This window comes from Carcharhinus amblyrhynchos, chromosome 29 (genome assembly GCF_965287045.1).
Source record: "Carcharhinus amblyrhynchos chromosome 29, sCarAmb.v2.hapA, whole genome shotgun sequence".
Classification (NCBI taxonomy): Eukaryota; Metazoa; Chordata; class Chondrichthyes; order Carcharhiniformes; family Carcharhinidae; genus Carcharhinus; species Carcharhinus amblyrhynchos.
In genome coordinates this window covers 22,529,237-22,553,830 of record NC_137352.1, presented here as the reverse complement: position 1 = coordinate 22,553,830, position 24,594 = coordinate 22,529,237, and positions in this window count along the sequence as shown.

The window sequence follows — 24,594 nt, the reverse complement described above, 5'->3', positions numbered from 1 at the left end:
GTTGGACTCCACTCATTACAACCTTCCAGTCATCTGTATTCTGTCAGCCAGCCAGTCATCTATTCTTGCTAAAATGTTACCCACTACATAGTGAGCTTTTATTTTCCGCAATAATCCCTGATATTGCGCATTATCAAATGTGATCTATACTCTGTCTTTGTTGGCGTTCTATGATTCTGACCACCTTCTCCCCCACGAGTGGAAAATAATTCCCATTACATCTCCAAAGAATGATGTAGCTTCAATAAAGGATTAGATTGCTTCCACTGCCATCTGTACTCATTGTCCCTTCTTCCCTTGTAACCAGAGTGAAAGCTGACCATCAATGCACTTCCATTGCCTGAATATTAGGCCTGCATTTGGCAGCACTCATCCCCAGATTGGCCCCATTTTCTTGTGATATTCCCACTCCGCTGAAAACTCGAGAATGGGGAAGATAACCCTAAGGAGGTTTCTTGATGCAGAACCAAGCCTCTTAGAGCTGATATAACATTATTACAAATCAGCCCAGAGGAAATAATATCATGGAAACCAAGCAGAGGGCAGGTGAGGATATAGTGGGATTTCACGGCCTTCCTGAAGCAAGACCAGAAATTCCCGTCCAAGGTCAATGGAAATTTTCATTGTTGGACCCTCGCCTGCTCCAATTTGTGGCAGGCAAGGTGGTAGTGCTCTGGCCATGAACCCTAGGCTATCAATCTGTTGCCTGGTTCTCTCCCAACGGTATTGCTGACTCTTTGGAGAAACTATAAATCAACTACCATGCTAGTTCCTTTCTTAGTTGCTTGCCATGATATTCTGAACCCACTGATATCATTACCTGTAGCCAATAGCATGGTGATAGGTGGTTAGTTACATCTCATGCACAATATAAAAATATTACTGCAACAATGAGAAATAGTTGGGAGCTGTCAAAGCTAAAGTGAATTGTGTATCCTTATGACTGGTCAGTTAAAGTGTGCTTTATAGCCATGCTACATGGAAGGCTATTCTTCCTATAAAAAGGCTTCAAACAATGATTTAGCTGTGAATTTAAAATATTTTAATTATTTGTGGGAAAAGGACACAATAGCTACTTGCAAGCTTTTTTATTATTCTTTCACGGGATATGGGTGTCACTGGCTGGCCAGCATTTATTGCCCAACCCTAGCTGCCCAAGGGCAGTTGACAGTCAAACATATTGCTGTGTCTCTGGAATCTCACCTCCTGCGACCACAGTACTCTGAGCCTAAGCGTTTCTTGCCTCCTTCAATGGTTGAGAATGGTGGGTAAGTGATGGGCCGCCATGCTCCAATAAACAATGTATGCTGCTAACAAAGCAGCTTGCATTGGGACAGCAGTGTTAAGCTTAAGATGCTTCACCAGTGGCATTGAGTTATTCCTTATATTTGTGCAAAGCTCACAGTTCCTTGGCACCTAGAAGCAGACGAGGAATGCTATGAATCTTGCTTTCTTGCAGCTACTCAAAAGGAGAATTTAATCTCAATTCACTGCTACTGGGAGATACATTTTATGAATTGTCTCATTTTGAACATCTTACTTGTTGATTGATTGAATTTTTTATTCATCTTGACAGGCAGTGTCCAGTCATTCAATGCGAAACAGTCTGCCCCATTTATTTTACCTATGTACATGCTGCCACAGCTTAATTGGTCTGCTGTTGGAACTGCGTGCTAGGAAGAGGGTCCAGGCTTTTAGAGGACAATGGGTTTATGGAGATATTCTGTCTTACCACTGACTTCGTTCTAACAATCACTTTTAACATTCGTTACTGCAGTTGCGCAGACAGTAGCTTGCCCCCACAACTCTGTCATGCAGGGACATTTTCTACACCGAACAGTCGAAACTGTACCCCATGTCCCATGGGATTCTACTGCCCGAGAGACGGGCTTTCAGCACCCATTCTCTGTCCAGCTGGATGGTATCAGGAAAAGCCAAAACAGGCGGAATGCATCCAGTGCCCTCCAGGTACGTATCTTTAAGGGAATGGTGGAACGCTGACCAATTCTTGTAATAGTGTGCTGAATGGGGCAGCTGAATTCAATAAGAAATTGCCTTGGTGTAGGCTCTGTTGACTTGCTGAATGTCAGAGTGTAGCACTATTGATAGGAAAGCAGAAGAGTCTGCCGACCAGAAAGAGATGAAACTGGGATAGAAAGTGTACAATTTTGTTTGGAATCCTCAGAGAACAAGGATTCATTTGATCTCAAATGGTGAGCACAAGAAGCAGATTTTGGCAGGGAATCATAGGCTGGAACATAATTCTGCAAATTGAGAATTAGATGGCGTCAAAATTATTTAGATACGTTTTGTGCGCTAGACGTTTCAGTAAAGCTAATAAGAGAGGATTGCTTTCAACTATAAAAACATTTTTTAAACATTATGCTAACATTTAGAACAAGGGTGTACAGAACAGGACTGTGGGAGGAAACCAGAGCACCCAGAGGGAACCCACACAGACACAGGGAGAATGTGCAAACTCCACACAAGCAGTGACCCGAGGCTGGAACCCGGGTCCCTGATGCTGTGAGAAAGCAGTGTTAACCACTGTGCCACCATGCCGTCATCATTAAACTTTTAATTCCAGACTTTTTCATCCAATTGAGATTTCGTAGTGGGATTGAACCAGGTCCCCAGAGCATTATCCTGGATTTTGGGATTATTAGTCCAGTGACAATACCATGGGTTCACTGCCTCCCCTCAATGAATTGACCATTTGAATGTCGTACAAAATGATGAATGGGAAGCTCAACCATTGGTCTTCACCACAGAATTTAACTCTGTTGGAGGTGAGAAGGCTTTCAAGCTTGACATCAGTGAGAACAGAAAATTCTGCCTGAATATCTGAAATATTTGTTTAAATATGTGTTTAAAATTCTGCCTGAATATCTGAAATATGTGTTTAAAAATGTGTTTAACATTGTAGGCAGTAGATGTCCTGAAAGAAGTCGCTCTCCTGATCCATGTGATCCTGGTTTCTACTCAGAAGAGTCTGGGTCTGAAATATGTACACCAGTGAGTACGCTTTGTTCCATTGCCCATATCTATGTTTTGTTTTGTTCATTCACGAGATATGAACATCATTGGCAAAGCCAGCACTTATTCTTAATTTTCATTAAATTCAATGGATCGTTAAGTCACTTCAATAAGAAATAATCTCATTGCTGTGGATCTGGAGTCAGATGTAGGCCAGACCAGGCAAGGATGGCAGATTTCCTTCACTAAGGGGCAACTGGGAACCCAGTGAGTTTTTATAACAATCAGTAATGGTTTGGTGGTCGTTTAACCTCTAAATCCAGATTTTCAAATTTCACCATCCACCACAGTGGGGTTTAAACCCGAATCCAGAGCATAACCCTGGATCTCTGGATTACTAGTCCAGTGAACATGCCATTACATCACCACATCCCCCATATATCACTTTTCATTCATGGATTCATAGCTATACCAGCTTTCGTTGGGTGTTAAGTTTTCAATATACCCCGTATATCTGCACTCTGCTGTGACATGTTGACATAACATTTCAGTATTGCACTTACATTTTGTCTTCCTTCACCCATTACTTTTATAGTAAGAAGTCTCACAATAGGTTAAAGCCTAACAGGTTTATTTGAAATCACAAGCACTTCTCCTTTAATCATCTGATGAAGGGGCAGCGCTCCAAAAGCTCATGATTCCAAATAAACCTGCTGGACTTTAACCTGGTGTTGTGAGACTTCTTACTGTGCCCACTCCAATCCAACACCAGGATCTCCTTATCATTATTTTTATAGTCTTTTCCCTTCACCACCTTTCAACTGATTAGATTTTATTGCCTTAAGAATCCACATGTTGGCCAATTTATCATGTCCACTAAAGTTTTCTCACACTAACACAAAAACTGGCATTTGCAGTCTTGATCCTATCTCTATATTAGATAGATGGTCCTAATCATTGTCCACAATATGTTTGAGAAATGTTCATCGATACATTCCAGCTCATGAATACAATGGTCTCTTTGATGAAAGCTGCTCAAGTAGTGTAAGGCTGAAATATTTACACTGCCTATTTGTTCTCGTTGGTGAGACGCGGTCATCGCTTTCCATCGCCTGAGCTTCACCTCTTCCCAGTTCCCCCCATAGGACAATCCTGCTATCCCAGGAATCAGTCTGGTGAACCTACACTGCACTCCCTCAGTTGCAGATCAACGTTAGTTGCTGCTCAATAATAATGAATGGGAATGAGAATGGTGCCATTGCAAGTATCATCCAAAACAGATTTTGCTCTTGGGTTACATGCGTGCCATTTGAAGTGGTTTGTAAAAGAGGAAATGAAACCACAGGATTAGATACTCCCCACACTGCAGTCAGGATCAATGGGGTACTTGAAGTGCAGTCAATCATGAAGGGATCTCAGAATAAACATATATAGCTGGAGGATGATAGAAATCTTTTACAAGGCACTGCAGGTCAAATATATTACAGATCAAAGGCTTCAAGTTAGGTTGAGAGGGTTTCAATGGATTCAAATTGCTGGGAGGCTGCAGCAACTTCAAATCAAAGCTGTGTGCATTGGGACTGAGTGCACAGTTGGGCAACTGGAACCTTCTCTTCCCCCCGCCCCCCAAGGGGAAATTTATATCTCCTCTCTGTCAGAGGATTTCAAAGCAGTGTGATCACACCTGCAGCTTTTGATACACAGAAAGGAAAAGCTCTGCTGCAGAATGGAGTGCTGCAGTGATTTAAAATCCTGCCAAGTGACTGGCGAACATGGAGGTTAAAGTGACCTGGCCACTTCAGAATTGTGACAGGGCTGTCTGAAATCACCATACCAGCGGTGATCTTCAGGTCTGCCAGGGCTAGAAGGGGCAGCCGAGCCACGGGGACCCCCCCCCCCATCTCCATGTATCCTCAAGGGACTTTTCCACTACAGCTTTACAGCAGCAAATGGCCACTGGCACTACTTCCTCATCACCCCATGGGGCCCAGGGCACCAGGCCAGCCTGTCAGTGCCTTGGTGCCAGGGGGCAGTGCACTGTTGGCACTGCCAAGGTGCTTGTCTTGAAGGGAGACTGACTGGGGGGGGGGGCTCAGTGGGGGAGGGGCTGAGTGGGGGCCTGAGGAGGAAGTGGGGTTTGAGTAGGGGATATAGAAAGAAATGGGGTTGTGTGGAGGTCTGAGGAGGGAGAGGTCCTGTGTGGGAGTCAGTGGGGGGGGGGGGGGGTGATTGAGTGGGGGTCTGAAGAGGGAGAGGGTTTAGTGAGGGGGGTCGGGTCACTCTCATACCTGCATGGTATGTGGGGGCTTACCCTTATTTGTGGGTTGCAGGGGGGGGATGCCCCTGTTTGGTCAGGGGTTGCTGCCCCCCCTTGTCAATGGTGGGGGACACCATTTCATTTTTTTGAGAGGGTGGGCCAGTAAACAAGTGGAAGACCAGGATCACCATTCAAATATGGCGACACGGTCTCGGAACAGCGGGACTGGCCAGCGGGTTGCCCAATATGAACAATTTGGCATCTGTCAGATGGGAGAATCCCAGCGGATAGACACTGCTAAGACCAATGGGAAACCTGGAGAGTTTCCCACTCACATGGACACTTAGTCTCAATTCAGGAGAATTGTATCTATTGTTTTGTGTCAATGGTGTCTCCAGTATGGCTGGAGATCATAGAATCATAGAACCCTACAATGCAGAGAGGCCCTTCAGCCCATCGAGTCTGCACTGTACACAATCCCACCCAGGCACTACCCCCATCCCTACATATTTTACCCATTAATCCCTCTAACCTACGCATCTCAAGACACTAAGGGGCAAATTTTTAGCATGACCAATCAGCCTAACCCGCACATCTTTGGAATGTGGGAGGAAACCGGAGCACCCAGAGGAAACCCATGCAGACACGAGGAGAATGTGCAAACTCCACGCAGACAATGACCTGAGCCAGGAATCAAACCCAGGTCCTGGAGCTGTGAAGCAGCAGTGCTAACCACTGTGCTACCGTGCAGCCCCTGGGGAGATGGGAAAGTTTGGTGCTTGCCTAAGTGTGGTGTTAAAATATTTGGCTGATCAGCCTTTTCTATACCCGTGTCAATATTCTATACTTTCCTTGGTGGAAAACACAACGGCAGTAACTACTTTGAAAATCCTGAAATATAAGTTATGTGGCTCTGTCTCTGGTATCCTGTAAACCAGGGCGTGAACCATTGTGCCATGTACTCATGGCTTTATCTTGTTATCCTGTTTTCCCCCAATCTCTGCAACATCTTTTCATTGTTTGTATCTTTGGAGGTGCCGTTTGTAATGAATAATGGATAATCTGAACCAACTGTGTTGATGTTCTCTTATCTCTATCTCTAGGTACATGTGGAAACATGATTCTGCTGTACTCTACCAATCCTTGAGGGTCTATTGTGTTGTTTGTAAAAATGGGAAAAGTCATCAGTAAAAATATATTAAAAATAAATAGATTAGAGATCAGTAAAGAGCATCACAAAGCCTGCAGCCTTGTTTTTACACTAGGAATCATTTAGATATGGTGGCACAGTGGTTAGTCTTGCTGCCTCACTGTGCCAGGGATCCAGGTTCGATTCCTGGCTTGGGTCTCTGTTTGTGCAGAGTCTCCACATTGTCCCCCTGGGTTTCCTCCGGCTGCTCCAGTTTCCTCCCACAGTCTGAAAGATGTGCTGGTTAGGTACTAAATTCACCCTTAGTGTATCCGAACAGGCGCCGGAATGTGACGACTAGGGGATTTTCACAGTAGCTTCATTGCAGTGTCAATGCGAGCCTACCTGTGACACTAATAATAAATAAATCAGTCTGTGTTGTACTGTTGGTAACAACGCTATGCAAAAAAAAGTGTCCAGTAATTTGTCATTGTTTCTTGTTGCATTTCTGGTAACGAAGCATAAAAGCACCTCAGACGTTTCCTGTTTTATTTCAGTGTCCTGCTGGTTACTACACAACATCATTAGGCTCCCAATTTTGCACTAAATGTCCTTCTGGTTTTGAATGTCCAGAACCCAGTCAGCGGCCTATCCCCTGCAGCCTGGGACAGGTAAATAATTCCATTCTAATGTGAATGTTAGCTAACAAAGATATAATGAAACTATTGCATAGTTCACTTTTATATGGAATAATCAGCCGTGAAAACGATCTTGAATGAGGAAGTCTCTTCTGATCCATAATTTTAAAATTTTCATTCCTGTTATTGAATCCCTCCCAACCTTCTGTAATCTCCTCCTGTCCCATAGCCCCGCATTCCTTCAATTCTGCTCTCATGAACATCCCTATTTTAATTACTCCACCATTGGTTCCAAGATCCTAAATTCTGGACTCCATCTCTCTTGGGCATCATGGTGGCACAGTGATTAGCACTGCTGCCTCACAGCGCCAGGGACCTGGGTTCGATTGGGTCACTGTCTGCGTGGAGTCTGCATTTCTCCCCGTGTCTGTGCGTGTTCCCTCTGGTTTCCTCTCACAGTCCAATAACATGCAGGTTTGGTGCACTGGCCGTGCTAAATTCTCCCTCAGTGTACCCAAACAGGCGCTGGAATGTGGCGACTAGTGGATTTTCACAGTGACTTCATTGCAGTGTTAATATAAGCCTACTTGTGACACTAATAAATAAACTTCAAACTAAACTCACCACCTCACTTCCATCATTTAAGAACCTCTTTAAAACCTACTTCTCTGACCTAGCTTTTGGATATCTGCCATAATATTATGTTGTGTGACTCAATGTCAAATTTTGTTTTTGGAATGTTCCTATATAGTACCTCGAGACATTTTATTATCTTAAAGGTAATAGACAAATAAAATGTCGTCATTGTAATCAGATTAAAGTCTGCTCTGACTGAGGAAACTCATTTGAGTGCACACATGTAGAAACTTCGATAATATGATAACTCACATGGCTTGCATGTGGAATCACTGATTGACCTCCCTACTGGACTCATTGAATATGAGCTCCCTGAGGATTTGTAATTAACTAATCAGGTGGAGCTTGTGTACTGAGCCCTGTATAAAACAGACCACTGACTGGGTCCATTATTCCATTGTTCTGGTTGGGAACTGTTGTGTTCATTGCAAGCTTGTGGCTTTTGCTTTACTTTATTTTTTGCAATAATAGAATTATTATGGATAAGATAATCAATTCTATCCATATTGTGCTTGGAAACTGATGATTGCAACATGATTGGAGCATGTGCCCTTCGTGCAGATCATTTCAAAAAGATCCCCTCCAATCCGTAGAACAAAAGAGAATCATTCCTGCTCAGTTAGAATGGTTCCTCTTCTGGGAATTTAATCCGGGTTTTTCTGCTCCTTACTTGCAGCACTCCACTGAAGGATCCAGCCAATGTTACCCGTGCCCTCTTGGAGCAGCGTGTTCAGATCCAGCCAGTAACCCAATCCAATGCCAGGTAAGGTACAGAATGTAGCTGGACAGCAAACAGAAAATGTTGTTGATCCAGTTGCCAGTTAACTGGCAACAGACATCCAGGTTTGATGAGAAGCCCTAAAATTGAGGCATTTCTTAAATCAGTGCCAACAACTGGCATTTAACATATTAACATTTCCCTAAACTTCTCGTAAAGAGAGGAAAGTATGAACAAAGAATTGGGAGAGTCAGTTGATAACACGAGTCATGAACATTATGAACAGACTTTTCAAAGCAGAGAAGGAAATAACACCATGAAGACACATGAGAGGAAGTTAGAGAGCTGGGCAGTGGAAGTTCCACCAATGAGCCAGCTACCCTGTGAAGAAAGAGTGCATGAAAAGTCAGAGTTGGAGGGTGACCTATCCAGGATGTCAGTGGGAATGAGCTGAGTGACAAATAGGACTTAATGCAATTTTGAACAGGTTGAAGTTTGTGTTGGGAAGAACTCAGGAAGCCAGTGCAACAGATGGGAACGTGCAATTTCAGTGATGGATTGGAAATCGGATTGAAGCTTAACTTTACATCAGATAAGATGCCAAAAATTACAACCATTTGATTGAAAAATTGCAGAAAGGGTTGGGCTGATTATTAATAAAATCCCTACAGTGTAGAAGGAAGACATTTGGCCCAGTAAGTCTGCAACGGCTCTCCGACAGAGCATCTTGTCTGGCCCATCTTCTACCCTGTACATATAATCCCATGCATTTACCCCACTAACCTATACATCTTTGGACACTAAGTATCAATTTAGCATTGTCAATCCACCTAACCTGCACACCTTTAGACTGTGGGGTGAAATCTCTGCAGACACAGAGTTTGCATGTTCACAGACAGTGAACATCACCATGCCACTGTGCTGCCCATTGTGCCACTGTACCACCCAAGGCAAAGGTAAAGTTGCCAAATTCCCTGATGAACATAAACTGCTCTCCCCTTTGAGGGGAAGACCTGTCTGGTGTTGATTTTTAAGCTGAGGATCGGCTCACTTCAGGCGAGGGAAAAGTTTTTGTTTGTCAGAACCAAACAAGAGTGATTGAGTTTATAATGGTCAGCCTGTTAGCAGATGGACAGTCTGACAACACAAAGGTGGTGTTGGAATCAAGGATGCCAGCAAAGAATAGAGGCGATAGTCATCAAGATACATATCTGAACTCAACCCCTGCTTGTGAGGAACAGCAAGAAATAGAGGAAGGAAAGGCCAAAGATTGAATGTCTGGTCTCTAAAAGTGATTGGTTTCTCTTTCTGCTCCTGCACAAAGTGAAAGTAATTCACATTAGCGAAGGCCTTGCTGCATCTGATGAATGCATTCCCATGCCTGTCATTAAATAGATGCACCTGACAAGACAGTGAAATTGCTGAAAGGAATGGTGCAGAACACTGGCTATAACTAGTATTCAGGATGGAAAATTCCAGTCAGTTTTTCCCAGTCTTCTCCTTCAGATCACTCCAGAGTGTAGTGTAGAGATCTGGCTAAGGTAGGTGGTTGTGATTGTTGGTGGTCAATCATCTCTTCTCCAGGACATCATTGCAGGAATTACTCAGGTTAATGTCTGAGGCCCAACATCTTCAGCTGCTTCATCGATGACCTTCCTTCCATCATAAGGTCAGAAGTGGGGATGTTCATTGATGATTTCACAATGTTCATTTGGTGACTGTCCAGATTCTGAAGCAGTTCATGTCCAAATGTAGCAAGACCTGTTCAATAGCCAAACTTGAACTGACAAGTGGCAAGTAACATTCGCATCACAATAGTGCCAGGCAATGACCGGCTCCAACAAGAGAGAATCTAATCATCATCCCATGACATTCAATGGCATTACCATTGCTGAATCCCCCAGAAGCAAATCCATTGACCAGATTGTTAACTGGACTATCTGTTGCTCCAAGAGCCAGTCAGAGGCTAGGAATCCTGCAGCAAGTAACTCATTTCTGATTTTCCAAAGCCCATCTACAATCTACAAGGCCAAAATCAGGAGTGGGATGAAAAACACTCCTTTGTCTGGGCAGCTCTAATAACACTCAAGGAGCTTAACACCATCCAGGACAAAGCAGTCTATTTGATTGGCATCCCATCCACAAACATTCACCCACTCCTTCACCAACACATGGTAGCAGCAGTGTACGCAATTTAAAATATATCATCAAGACTTCTCAGGCTTCCAAACCTACCACTACCACCCAGATGGACAAGGGCTGCAGCCAAATGGGAATCCCACCACCTGGCTGTTCCCCCTACAAGCCACTCACCATCCACTCCTTCACTTTCACTGGACCAAAATCCTGGAACTCCTTCCCTAACAGCACCATTCACCACTTGAATGAATTTTTTTAAAAAATAATTGCCGATGCATTAGAACAGTGCTTGAAAGCAGAATTAACAACAGAATTCTTATTGAAATCAGAGCTATAAGTAGTATGTTCACTGTGGAAGAACAAATCAAACTTTAAGAGCAGATAAGGAAAATTCCAGGGAAGAGATTGAAGATCCTCTGAGCGAATTGAAAGAGTGTAAGCAGCAGTCAGCAACTATGGAAAAAGAGAGTGAATGCCGAGCAAAGTTGTTAAATTTATATAAGAGATACACAGTTAACTTTGAAACAAAGACAACTGGACTCAGAGTAGTTGTGGAACTGAACTGAAAAGGAACTGTGAGTTTGAGATACAGCTGGAAAGTAAGAGTGGAATCAAAGATTTGGGTGAAATCATAAAACAATTGGGAATGAAGGTTCCATTTACAAACCTTCAACCTCAACTTGTGTCACGCTGAGCCACTTGAAGGAAGGAAAAGAAAATACACTGTACTGAAGAGTTAAGAGCTTGTTCCCACCGTGAAGAACAGGATAAACCAACAAGCATCCATAACAGAAAATGGGGAATTAATTGACAAGGAGTGGTAAAACCACAGAATAGAATCACAGAATCTCCACAATGCAGGAAAAAACCATTCAGCCCATCAATGTGCACCAATTCTCTGAAAGAGCATCCCATTCAGGTTCTCCCCTACAACCTATCTCTGTCACAATGGTTATCTATTGACACTGCTGCCTTACTGTCTGCACGGAATCTGCACATTCTCCCCGTGTCTGCGTAGGTTTCCCAAATAAATTCTCCCTCAGTGTACCCGAACAGCCGAGTGTGGCGAATTGGGGATTTTCACCATAACTTCATTGCAGTGTTAATGTAAGTCTACTTGTGACACCAATAAATAAATAAACCAACTCCTGCGCATTTTCTTGGCCAATTCACCCACTTTTGGATGAAAAGATAACAGAATAATATCCAATCAATAATGTTTACCCATAGCAACAGAGCCTACCATTCCTCCTACTGTAGTGAGAAAAAGATATAGACAAGTTTTAAAGCCTGCAGACCGCCTGAACCTGTGAACTCAGAGATTGGGGGGGTATGGGGGTGGCAGTGGCAGGTTAACATGGGACTGAGCATAGTACTGCTCACATAATGATGTAAGACTTGCACCTAGTACAGTGTAATGTTGGACAGAACCACGTGTGGAACCAAGCATGGAAACAGTTTCGAGCTTGGACCTTTGTTGTATCTACGTATATAATTTGATACGGTGACAAAGTGGTTAGCACTGCTGCCTCAGAAGCCAGGAACCCAGGTTCAACTCCTGGATTGGGTCACTGTTTCTGTGGAGTCTGCACATTCTCCCTGTATTTCCTCTGGGTGTTCTGGTTTCCTCCCACAGTTCAAAAGACGTGTTGATTAGGTGCATTGGCCATGATAAATTTCCCATTGTGCACTCAAACAGGTGCTGGAGTGTGGCAACCAGCGGATTTTCACAGTAACATCTCTGCAGTGTTAAGATAAGCCTACTTGCAACACCAAACAAATGAATAAATAAATAAGAATAAAATCATTTCTTGGAGTTAACAAATATTTAGTGCTGAACCACCTCAGACTGCAAATACAGTAATATGACCTACCAAACTACACGTTACACCTTACAAGACTGCGATCTCAATCTTGATATGCAGTTGTAGATATCTCAGGCAGACAAATTCATGTTACGATGCAGCAGAGGAAGTCCTACTTTAGATCTGGAGGTTTAATACCCTGGCCTAAGAATTCTTTGTAGTGCTACTAAAAAGAGTGGTAGAAAGCATAGATAAAGAAAATTAACATGATAATATTATTAAAATCATATGAAAATAGCATTCAAATTACTTTCAAAGCAATTGAAAAAGCTGTCCTAATCATATCAATGAAACGTTTAGCCTGAAGGTAGTAATTATTACAATATACAGAATTGTTTCAATGGAAAGCTCCTTGAATAATAACCTTGGCTTTTTACTGAGAATTTAAAATGGAAAAATGGAAAAATATTATTCGAAAATGACTATTTGCCATATTAGCATATGAATATTTAACATATGTGACATTACTTAGTTTCTATGGAGACAATAGATTGGTATAATTGGTTAATGCCTGTGTGAATATATCAGAGAAAGTCATATCATATAAACCAAGGGTTCCCAAACTGGGGTCCATGGATCGCCCAGGGGTCTGTGAAGGGTCTCCTGTGGGTCCACGCAGCTAGTGGTAAACACTGGTTCAAACGTGCACACCTTAAGAATTACAAAAATCAAATGGGAAATAACTCCTCAGAGGCTTTCCTCTCTTCACCTGATTCCTTTTATTTACAAACTCTATTATGTACAAACTCAAGAGTGTTTCAGCTACAAAATCAGACTCAGGAGTGTCAGCAGCCCTGACATCCCTATACTTATATACAGGTGAGGGTCCCTCATTGGCCAGGCAATTGTGGCCTCAATCAGGGAGCTCATACTCCAAGACGTCAATCTCATAGACATCATTACAAATGGTCAATCAGAGAAAGGCCTCTCAGAGCACTGGATGCTAATAGTCAGGATGGTGTGGAGTTTGGAGGAGTCTTGCCAATGGGATGTTCCCGTACATCTACTGCCCTTGTCCTTCTAGGTTTTAGAGGTTGTGGATTTGGAAGATGCGAACAAAGGAGGCTTGACGAGTTGCTGCAGTGTATCAGGTAGTGAGTTCGCACTGCTGCCACTATGCACCACTGGCAGAAGGGCAAGTGTTTCAAGAAGTGGTAGTAGTGGCCAACAAGAAGGCTGATATTTCCTCAATGTTATCAAGTGTCTTCAGCAAATGCCTCAGGGTCAGGGGAAGCTCAGGCAAATAAAATTTAAATGGGTGTCCTTGTGCATCAGGATGAACAAAAGTAGTCTGCCCACCATCCCACAGCTTTCCTGCCCCTTCCACTAATCATCTGAGCGGAATGTTTCTGGGGGTCTACCAGCGGACTAACATTGCACCAATTCCTGCTGCTGTTCTTCAGCTGACATTACAAGCATTCTCGCCAGGTTCAGTCAGGGACTGGACATTGGTTACAAATTCCATGGCAAACATCCATTTGCAGCGTTGCTAGACTCATCAACGTATCAAAAGCACTAGTTCCATTAACACAACCAATCCGTACCTGTCTTTAAACAGCCTACATTTTCCAGTAGTTTTTAAAAATATACATATATACAGCAGAAAACACTTCAATTTAATGGATTTCCATGATATTTTCATGTCATCGCTATTTCTCTAGACACACAAAATTAGCTCAGGCCTTCCTGGCCAAGCAGAAGCAGGCCGAACCCTGAGTTTTGAGATGAGGTGGGGGCAAGGTTACTGCACCTATATAAAATCCAGCCCAATATTTCTGAAACAAATTTCAAAATTTTATACCAAATTTTTCAAAACCTGGCCAAAATTTTCAATAATTGCCAATTCTACCACGAAGGCATGCTACAAACTATGTAGTTTCATGTTTACCATGTTCCATGATCCAAACTTTAAGAAGTTCTTAAATAACTTGTATATGGACAGACCTGTTTGTCCCTGAAATTGATGGTCAGGTGTTCACCCATTAGGAGCAGAAAAAGACATTGGTGCCATAGCTGAGAAGGTTCCAGACTCTATATTTAAGAAAGTCCACCAACACCTTTACTTTCTCAGGGGGCTAAGGAAATTTGACATGTCCACCATGACTTTCACCAATTTTCACAATTGCACCATAGAAAGCATCCTTTCTGGCTGTATCACAGCCTGGTATGACTCCAGCTCTCTCCAAGTCCACAAAAAACTACAAAGGGTCATGAACGAAGCCCAGTCCATCGTACAAATCTACCTTCCATTGACTCTGCCTATACTTCCTGCTGTCTCAGAAATGCAACCAAAATAAGCATAGTCTCTTCCACCTTCTTCCATTGGGAATAAGATACAAATGTCTGAGGTCAAGTACCAGTCAACTCAAGGACAGCTTCTCCCCTGTCACCATCAAACCTTTGAATGGAGCTACCACATATTAAGCTGATCTTTCTCTACACCCCAGCTGTGACTATAACACTACATGCTGCACCCTCCACTTTCCTTCTCAATGTATGGTAGATATACTTCATGTGTATTGTGCACAAGAAAAATTACTTTTCACTGTATACTCATACACGTGACAATAACAAATCAAATCAAAAGACTGAAATGTGTTGCATCTGACCTTTTCACTCAAGTAAATTAACAAGTGTTTGTTTCCTTCAGCTTTAATAGCCCATCTGATTCTGTTGGCAGGTTGGCTCCATTACCAATGGCACAGACTGCCTTCTATGCCCATTTGGTTTTAAATGCCCATCTCCACTGACTGGACCTCAAGCTTGTCTGCTTGGCACCTACCAGGACCTCTCTGGAAAGACCAACTGCAAGACCTGTCCTCCGGGATTTAGATGTCTAGATAGAAGTGGGTCTCCAGAGCCCTGTGCCGAAGGGTTTTATAGTCCTGCAGGGGTGGAGGGATGTTTGGTAAGTTCGTTGCCAAACATTGGAAGAATAATAATTTTTTTTTCATTTTTTTCCTTCCCCTCGTCTATCTTTTCCTTATTCTGCCCCTTCCTCTCCCAAATTATACTCCTGCGACAGGAAGTATGTTGACCAACAAAATACATATATTAAGTGTTAACATCGCATTACTATGACAAGGAAAAATGTTAACAATGATGAATGATGAGTAAAGCTGATTTGGATCATATGTTTTTGATGATGCATTACTCTCTAATTTCTATTTCCTTCTTCCCCTGCTCAGCCACACTTGATGTGGAGTGGTGCCCCTTAAGCTGTTACCCCTGTGGTGACAAATCAGTGACCTGTTGCAGGAATTACTTGCTAAGGAAACAGACAAGTCAGCCTTAGTGCACCATTAGACTCCTTCTAAACTTTTTGATTGCTTGCTACTTTTAGAAGATAGAACATCTTCAGAAATGCTTTAGACATTGTGATGATAGTCATTCATGCCAACTTCATTCATTGGAGATTTGTTATGAAAATCATGCCTTACTTTTTTTGATTGGCTGACAGGCATGTCCCCTGGGACAATACAGTGGTGCTGGGTGGGAGACCTGCCAAGCGTGTCCTCCTGGACAGGAATGTAGAGAAGGAAGACAACCAACGCGCTGTCCAGCTGGGACTTACAGTCATCAGGGTCAAGGCTACTGTCAACCCTGTGCTTCAGGTAATAAATGTTTTGTAGCATAACGGGTTAATCTTTATGGGAATGAGAAAGTGATGCACATCATGGTGTAACAGCAACATCAGCAGTCATGTGACATAGAGTCATAAAGTTTAACAGCACAGAAAGGTGCCCTTTGGCCCATTGTGACTGTACCAACCATCCAGCACCTAACTATTCTATTTTCCAGCACTTGGTCCATAGCCTTGTGCTGGAGACTCTGTAAAAAGGTGGAATTTTCTGTACACAGCACAAATACAGGAGCTTTGAAGAAAATTACCTGAGTCAGAGTTAAGTCACTCACGAATAAAGAGAATCATTTCTAATAGTGATAAAGCCACAAGTTACCCAAAGAGAGATCCAAATACTATTCAATGTTGAAACCAAACCACAAAACATGTTTATTGTAATGGATTATTGGATTTTTAACATATGTTTTGTGTTATGCAAACCCAAGTGGGTATTAGAAGCTGTTGGTTCTGACAGTGTTAAATTCTACATTCAGTTAGGGACCCTGTAGCATTAAATGAATTCTGATGACACTTAAACTGAAGATATCAGTGAAGATGTTTTAGAATCTAACCCCTGGTCACCTAGGCAGGTTTGATAAAATAGTAGCTGAGTAAGTACTTACAGAACATAGAAAGGCTGGATATGTGAAACTGAAAATCATTTGGGAAAATCATCAAAAATCATCAAAAATCATCAGTGGTTAGCTCTGCTGACTCACAGTGCCAAAGACCTGGGTTAGATTCCTGGCTCGGGTCACTTTCTGTGTGGAGTTTGCACATTCTCCCCATGTCTGTGTGGGTTTCCCCAAAGTGTTCCAATTTCCACCCACAGTTCAAAGATGTGCAGGTTAGATGGATTGGCCATTATTAAATTGCCCCTCATTGTCAGGGGGACTAGCGAGGGTAAATGCATGAAGTTATGGGGATAGGGCGTAGGTGAGGATTATGGTCAGCGTAGACTTGATGGGCCAAATGGCCTCCTTCTACACTGTAGGATAGGATTCTATATATATTTATGATTTAAACTTTTATTACTTAGGTACTTATTCTGATATGGGCTGGTCAGAGTGCAGTAAATGTCCATTTGGTCACTTATGTCCAGATCCTGCAAAACAGCCAGAACAGTTTACATCAGGAATTTCCACCCAGGAAGAGAATGTGAGTGACACGGAAGTTTCTTCAGTTTTTTCTTAATTCTTTGTAACTTTTTCTTGATGCTAAAGAATTGACAGCTGACCTGAAAGTGGCACAAGCTGATGTCCAGTTCGCCTCTTGGGAGTGCCAATTTTAGAACATTTTTGTAATTCAAAGCGATCTTTTGGTAACATGCTACAATTGTGTTCCCAACTTTAACTTCCCCAATCTCACTTACACCTTCCTTTACTGTCATGTGCAGCCTCACCTCTTTGTGCTGAGTTTACCCTATATTTTTCTTCATCAGTTACAATCAGTGTTTCTCCATTTGGGCACAAGGTAATTTTCCTGGTATAGTTGAAAGAAGGACATCTGTAGTTATCGCTATTTACTCTGGTGAAATGTGATTAGAAGAAATATAAGATACAATACTGGAGAAATTAACATAATGGAACTCCATGTGTCCCAATTGTAACTAATATTGCATGATACACTGCAAATGTTTATGAAGTCACACAATATTTTAATAAAATCCAGATAAAAGTTTAATATTCTTGGCATTTGCCTTTGCATTTGAAGACAAACTCTTTACTGAGAAACTAAATTATCTCTTACAAAGCATTACACTCCCTCACTCCCACAAAAACCTTTGTTTTTTTTAATGATACTTGCTAAAGAGTTCATGTCTGAAGACTGTGATTTAATTTTGTAAATTATTGCATTAAGACATATTCAGTAGACCAGGACTGGAATGCAAAATGAGGTTAGAGCTCTTTTTACTGGTTACAGTTTTCAATTCAAGTCAAAAAAAAAGATAATAAAGTAACCATTGTGTTGCTAAAACTGCCAATTTGAAAGCACATTAAATTTATTTATTAATGACACAAATAGGCTTACATTAACACTGCAAAGAATTTACTGTGAAAATCCCTGAGTTGCCACACTCCGGTGCCTGTTCAGGTACACTGAGGGAGAATTTAGTATAGTCAATACACCTAACCTGCATGTCTTTCGAACTGTGGAAGGAAACTGGAGCACCCAGAGGAAACCCACGCAGACACAGGGAGAACATGAAAACTCTGCATTCAAGCCAGGAATTAAACCCAGGTCTCTGGCGCTGCCACCGTGCCACCCCCAACTCACTCACTCAGCCACTCTTTTTTCTTTGGCTCTCCTTCAATTAGATTCATGTACATCCATTCTCTGACTGATCTGTTATCAAACTATCCCTGTGTAGATATAAATGTGTTCCTTCGTACATCTCTGAAAATAATCACAGCCTGCACTGTGCAGGTGGCACTGCTGCCTCACAGTGCCAGGGATCTGGGTTCAATTCTGGCCTTGGGTGACTGCCTGTGTGAAGTTTGTACATTTTCCCCGTGTCTGTGTGAGTTTCCTCCAGGTGCTTCAGTTTCTTCCCACCGTCCAAAGATGTGCGGGTTAGGTGGATTGGCCCTGCTAAATTGCTGCTTAGAGTCCCAAGATATGTAGGTTAAGAGGATTAGCTGGGTAAATACAGGGGGTTACGGGGACAGGGCATGGGGTGGACCTGGGCCTGAGTAATATCTGTTAGAGAGTCAGCGCAGACCCACTAGGCCATATGGCCTAGATTCTATGATTCGATATCAAGAAAAAGACGTACAGTATACTTTTTTTTAATGACTGGTTTTATGCTAAACTTGTATCAGAAACAATACCTCACCTCCTGATTAGCTATGGTGATTTTGGGTAAGCTTGTCTATTACTGGACAACTCAATTGATCCTGTAGGAAGAGCAATCGGGTTCGAGACCCTGAACAAATAAAATTTGAAGCTGGATTTTCTTGTCTTTGTTCTTAAGTTTGTAAGTGTCTAGACTATGGAACACAATATTGCACTAAGTAATTGAATCTGCAATTCGTAATGAACGTATTATGGCTACTCATCCGTATGAACTGCTTTCTTTTGGAGGTTGATCCAAGATGCCAGGGTTGTCCAGCTGGAATGGAATGTCCCACCTCTAGTGATTCTCCAATCAACTGCACCCTGGGGTCCTATAGTTTGGAAGGCCAACAGGTTTGCCTGAAGTGTCCACCTGGCTATGCCTGCAAATACACATACCAGTCCCCAGCTTCATGCCCACCAGGCCAAACAACATTTGGGAAAGACGGAATGACTGAATGTAGCCTCTGCCCTGCTGGCTTTGCCTGTGAAAACCCACAGTATGTATTCCCGTATTTCAGGGACATTTTCCTGACATGAATGGAGAGAACTAGAGGCATCATGATGGCATAGTGGTTAGCACTGCTGCCTCACAGCGCCAGGGACCCAGGTTCAATTCTGGCCTCGGGTCACTGTCTGTATGGGGTTTGCACATTCTCCCCATGTCTGCGTGGGTTTCCTCCGGGTGCTCCGGTTTCCTCCCACATTCCAAAGACGTGCAGATTAGGTTGATTGGTCATTTTAAATTGACTCTAGTATCAGGGGGATTAGCAGGGTAAATGTGTGGGGTTATGGGAATAGGGCCTGGGTGAGACTGTGATTGGTGCAGTCTTGATGGACCAAATGGCCTCTTTCTTTACTGTGGGGATTCTGTGAAATTTATTCTGTAAAAAAAAAACTGTTTTTTGTCTAATTTGTGACTGGGCAGCAACTTGAGATATACAGACTACTTTCAGAATTGAAAAGTGAGTCAATGTTCTCGAGCGTGATAAGTGGAAATAGATTTGTTTTCTTGGTCATAAATGAAAGTGCAGCTTTATGCTGCTGTGTGACTTCCAGATGAGCATAGTTTGCGTTTTTTAGTAACTGATTATTTTTCAAGCAATGTATTTCAGTATGCTATTCTTTCAAGTTTGGTCCTCATCCATATAAAAAGAATTATCATATTTTTAATGTATTCAAACTAAATTGGAAATTAATGAGCATTGCAATTTGTTATTTCTAAGTTAGATCGCTGACAAATGTTAGGATGAATTTTAAAGGGTTGGTCAGCATCTCAATGACTTCAAATCTGTCTGCCTCAGTGCAATGCTACACTGAGGATGGTCTTGGTGACATGAGGTTGGGACTTTAACCACTTAAGGCAGGAAGTCCTGCCTTCGGGAGTTATCAGCCAATTGGAGTCCCATTAGCACCAGAACACAGGAATGGCCACTACTGGGACTACAAGGAATCCTGAGAAGAATTGAAGATGTCTCTGGGGCTTGAACGTAAGTTCAGACATATTGCTCTGGCAAGACTTGGAGACTGCTGTGAGGGATTGGAGGTTGTGTGGTAGGAGTGGGAGGTTGGGCAAATGGGGAAGGGTTGGGGTAGAAGATTTAGAGGCTGGGAGAGCAGAAATGGAGGTGCCCATTGGAGGGTGGGCTTCTCCATTGGGCACAAGGGACCCCTCCAAAGGAGGCGCCCACACGTCTGCCCACTGATAGCTCATGCAGTGAAAGCTGCTGGTTCTGGTTGCCTTCCTTCACCAGACACATGTATTATTGTAGTTGAGGTGGAATGAAGTCCTTATTTGCCCATTAATTGGCCACTTAAGATCCTCAATAGGCCTAGGAATAGGCAGACTTCCTGATCCCGTACCTATCTCCCCGGGGGACAGATCTGTACCAGGGGACAGATCGGGGGGTGCCCGGGAAGGTGGCAGACTGGCCACTAGCTTCTTTTTATGCATCCTCCTGTCTTCAAATACACAAGCCAACAAACCATCCCTGAATCTCAACCTTTTACTACTCTCAATTCTGCTGACGGGATTGAAGAGTTTTAAACTTTTGGTTTGAATATGTTGATTAGTATTCTGGACTGGAATCCTATCCTTCCATTCCTCAGACCTAGTTTGGCTGTTACCATTGTGACTAGATTCTCCTCTATCAGCTGGCAGTGAGGACTGACCAGAGAATCTCAACCCAGTTATTGGAGATTCAGAGAACAAACTAATTTTGAAGTGAATTGACAGAAGGGTAGTTAACATTTACATTAAAACAAAACATTGAAAATAGGGCAGAAGGAGACAATTCAGCCCTTCGAGCCTGCTCTATCATTCATTATATAATCAGAGAACCCTACAGTGCAGAAAGAGATCATTCAGCCCATCAGGTCTGCACTGACCATAATCCCATCCAGGCTCTATCCCCATAACCCCATGCATTTACCCTAGCTAGTACTCCTGATACTAAGGGACCCCTGATACTAAGGGTTTAGTATTGGGAGATTGGTGCATCTACATGAATGATGCTGTAATAACCTTCTTGCTGTTACCACCCTTTACCCACTTGCTTTTGGGCCATTTTTCCCAGCTCCCTTTTCAAGCAGAGCACAATAGATTTCCCCCCGGGAACATGCCCCTTATCTCAGTTCCCAGTGACTGGCATTCCTAATGCCCGGGGCTCATCACTATTATGTTAAGTTGGCCGATGCTGGAAGCTGTTGTATCTCATTGATGGGGTAAAAACTTTCTGAATCAGGATGTAACATGAATAGAAAATTTAAGCTTCAGAAAATAGAGGAATCCTATTCCCTGGCATCGATTGCTGAGCCAGAAGTTTCTGGCCATTCATGCCCTAACACTACTACAAATGAGGACAGAGAACTTGGCGCTCAGTTAAATCTTCATTCACTGCAGAGGGACCAGAGAATGACTGGAAAATTCCACTTCCTGATATCTACTATAGATGCAAAATTCACCCAGCTATTACAGGGAAAAGTGGAATCATTTGTTCTAATTGTCGGGTGTATTTTGTTTTAGAATCTTGCCTAAAAAATGTCCAGTTGGTACATACAGCCTGGAAGGATCTACCTTATGTACAGTGTGCCCTGCTGGGAATGCCTGCCCACGGACATCTGTAAGTCACTGTTCAATTTCCAATTCTCCACCTGAAGTAATTCCAAATTAGATAATGATCTCTGGGCATTTAGCTTTATTTATTCTGTTCAAAATACCTTATCAACAGGAGATGAATTATAGAATAGAATCGATTCTATCCTATGATTCATGGAAGGGGTCCGATAAGTAATTATCTCATCAAAGTAAATACCATTTCATAAACTTATTAAAATGGTTGGTTTTACTTTCAGTTGTCACAATATGTTCATTGACATTATTTGCCAGATTTTACAAGGGGGACTTGTCTCTCACTCCCCATTCTTGACCAAAAGATCCATGTGCTATAATGTAACCAATGTTAATATTGGATCAGTTATAATGTAACATGTTGTGAGGGTCAACGGACCAGGTAGGTAATGTAACCAATGGCAAAATGATGCAGTGGTCAGCTGATCCAGTATAAATAAGAAACAGATGGGAATTGTGGGAAGCTTCTATGGCCCAGGGTGTGGTGCCAAGTGTTGGAGTAATGAAGTTTCTTTATTAAACCTTTTTCTTTGATTTACCTTCTGAAGTTAATTCTTTTATAGCTTGCAACTGAAGTAATCCTTCTGCTGGATGAACACTTGGTCAGCCAACCCACCTGAAACCAACAGCAGCAATATTTTACGAGTCCTACTGCCTTCAAATACACCAGTGGGGGAACCTTAAAATCCACACCTGCGTTACCAAAAGATCCCATCTCAAAGTGATCTGTGCCAATTTCTAAATAGTTTATTAGAGCACATAGAAACAATTGAATACCCATTAAATGTGCCTTTACTCTTCTACAAGTCTTAGCTGCTCACCTATAACACAAAACAGAGTGTTAGAAAAGACTCTCCATTAACTCAAACTACATAGATTCAAAATGAATAAATTAAGTTTCAAGCAAGTGTAACAGCCACAACCCAACTCTTTGACAAAGAGTCATCCATTGGTTCTACTTTCTCTCTACAGATGCTGTCAGACCTGCTGAGATTTTTCAGCATTTTCTGTTTTTGTTTCAGATTCCAGCATCCACAATATTTCGCTTTTATTAACTCTTTTGCTCACATATGTTTGTTTTATTTCATTCTTGTTACCCATTCCTCCCAATCCCCACACATCTGTTCAATTATTTGATATTGTAAGTGGAGGACAGCCACCTTTACGGAAGGCACCAATGTCATTGCAGGATCCACAAGTAAACATTTTTTAAAAAATCATTTTCTTTTTGGCTGGGTTTCCCTGCCTCCTGAGATTGGCAAATCCTCCTTCTCACTGTATGTTAGGGTCTGCAGGAACATTAATCTGTCAGAGATAGGTTAATAGGGAAGGTAGTCTTCAAACAAGAGAAGACATTGCTGATGAAGTGAAGTGTGTGTTCATAGGCTGCATTTTAATAATCTCAGAAACAGAGATGATTAAAACTTTATGACGATGAGGCCCAAGGTCAAGCACCTTCATTTTAACTATTATTTTGTTGCCAAAGATGATTTTATTGATGTTATGATCCAACTTAACATCTTTGATATCATAATTTGCCAAGATGTGGAGATACTGGCTTTGGACTGAGATGGGCAGAGTAAGAAGTCTCACAACATCAGGTTAAAGTCCAATATGTTTATTCGGTATCACGAGCTTTCAGAGCACTGCTCACCTGATAAAGGAGCAGTGTTCCGAAATCTCGTGCTACCAAATAAACCTGTCGAACTTTAACCTGGTGTTGTGAGACTTCTTACTATGTGCATAATTTGCCAAAGTTGAACTTACCAATGTATCACTCAAACATTCTGCCCATTTGATTCATTAATGTCCTTTAGGGAAGGAAATCTTTCACCCTTACCCAGTCTGGTCTACATGTGACTCCAGAGCCACAGCAATGTGATTGACTCTCAACAGCCCTCGAAGGGCAATAAATGCTGGCCTGCCAGCAATGCCCAAGTCCCATGAATGAATAAAAACAAACAATAATAGGGAGCAGAAAATTCCAAGAAAGTGCATCTCGCCCTCCAATATTTCTAACGCATGGTGGCACTCTTCTCCCCCTCTCATGTTGAATATCATTCAATATGGCTCCCTTTCCAACGCTTGCAACTTTAAGATGGTGCAGTTCTGTCCCTCTAATCTCTGCTCAGTCAATGCTGTTAGCCTCCCTCCCTTTAATGCAAACACTCTCCTGCATTATGTCCCCTCAGCTAATGCTGGAATCAGCCCCTCCCCCCAGTTAATGTTGAAAGTCTCTTTCAGGCCCTACAGCTCAAGATTGCAGATTCCTTCCCCTCCAAAATAAGAAAATACAGGACCAAGCAGCCTAAACATTGCCCACATTAAGCATGAATATCAATACAAATGAGTTAGAATAAATAAAAGCAGCTTACCATGATTTGTTATTCTTTTATAAGTGAAAGGGTTGAAGACATAAGTTGTTTCAACTTTTCTCTTTTTTTTCTGTTAGTCTATTCCTGTGCCCTGTCCCATTGGGTCCTATTCTATTGGTGGGCAACAGAATTGTACAATATGTCGTCCTGGCTATGCCTGTTCCACTACTACAAAAGCTGAAGACATTCAGTGCTTGCCAGGTATTAATGTAGAACATTCTGTATCTTGAATGTCAAATATTACATTTACAGAAAAATGTTAACATGTTATTAA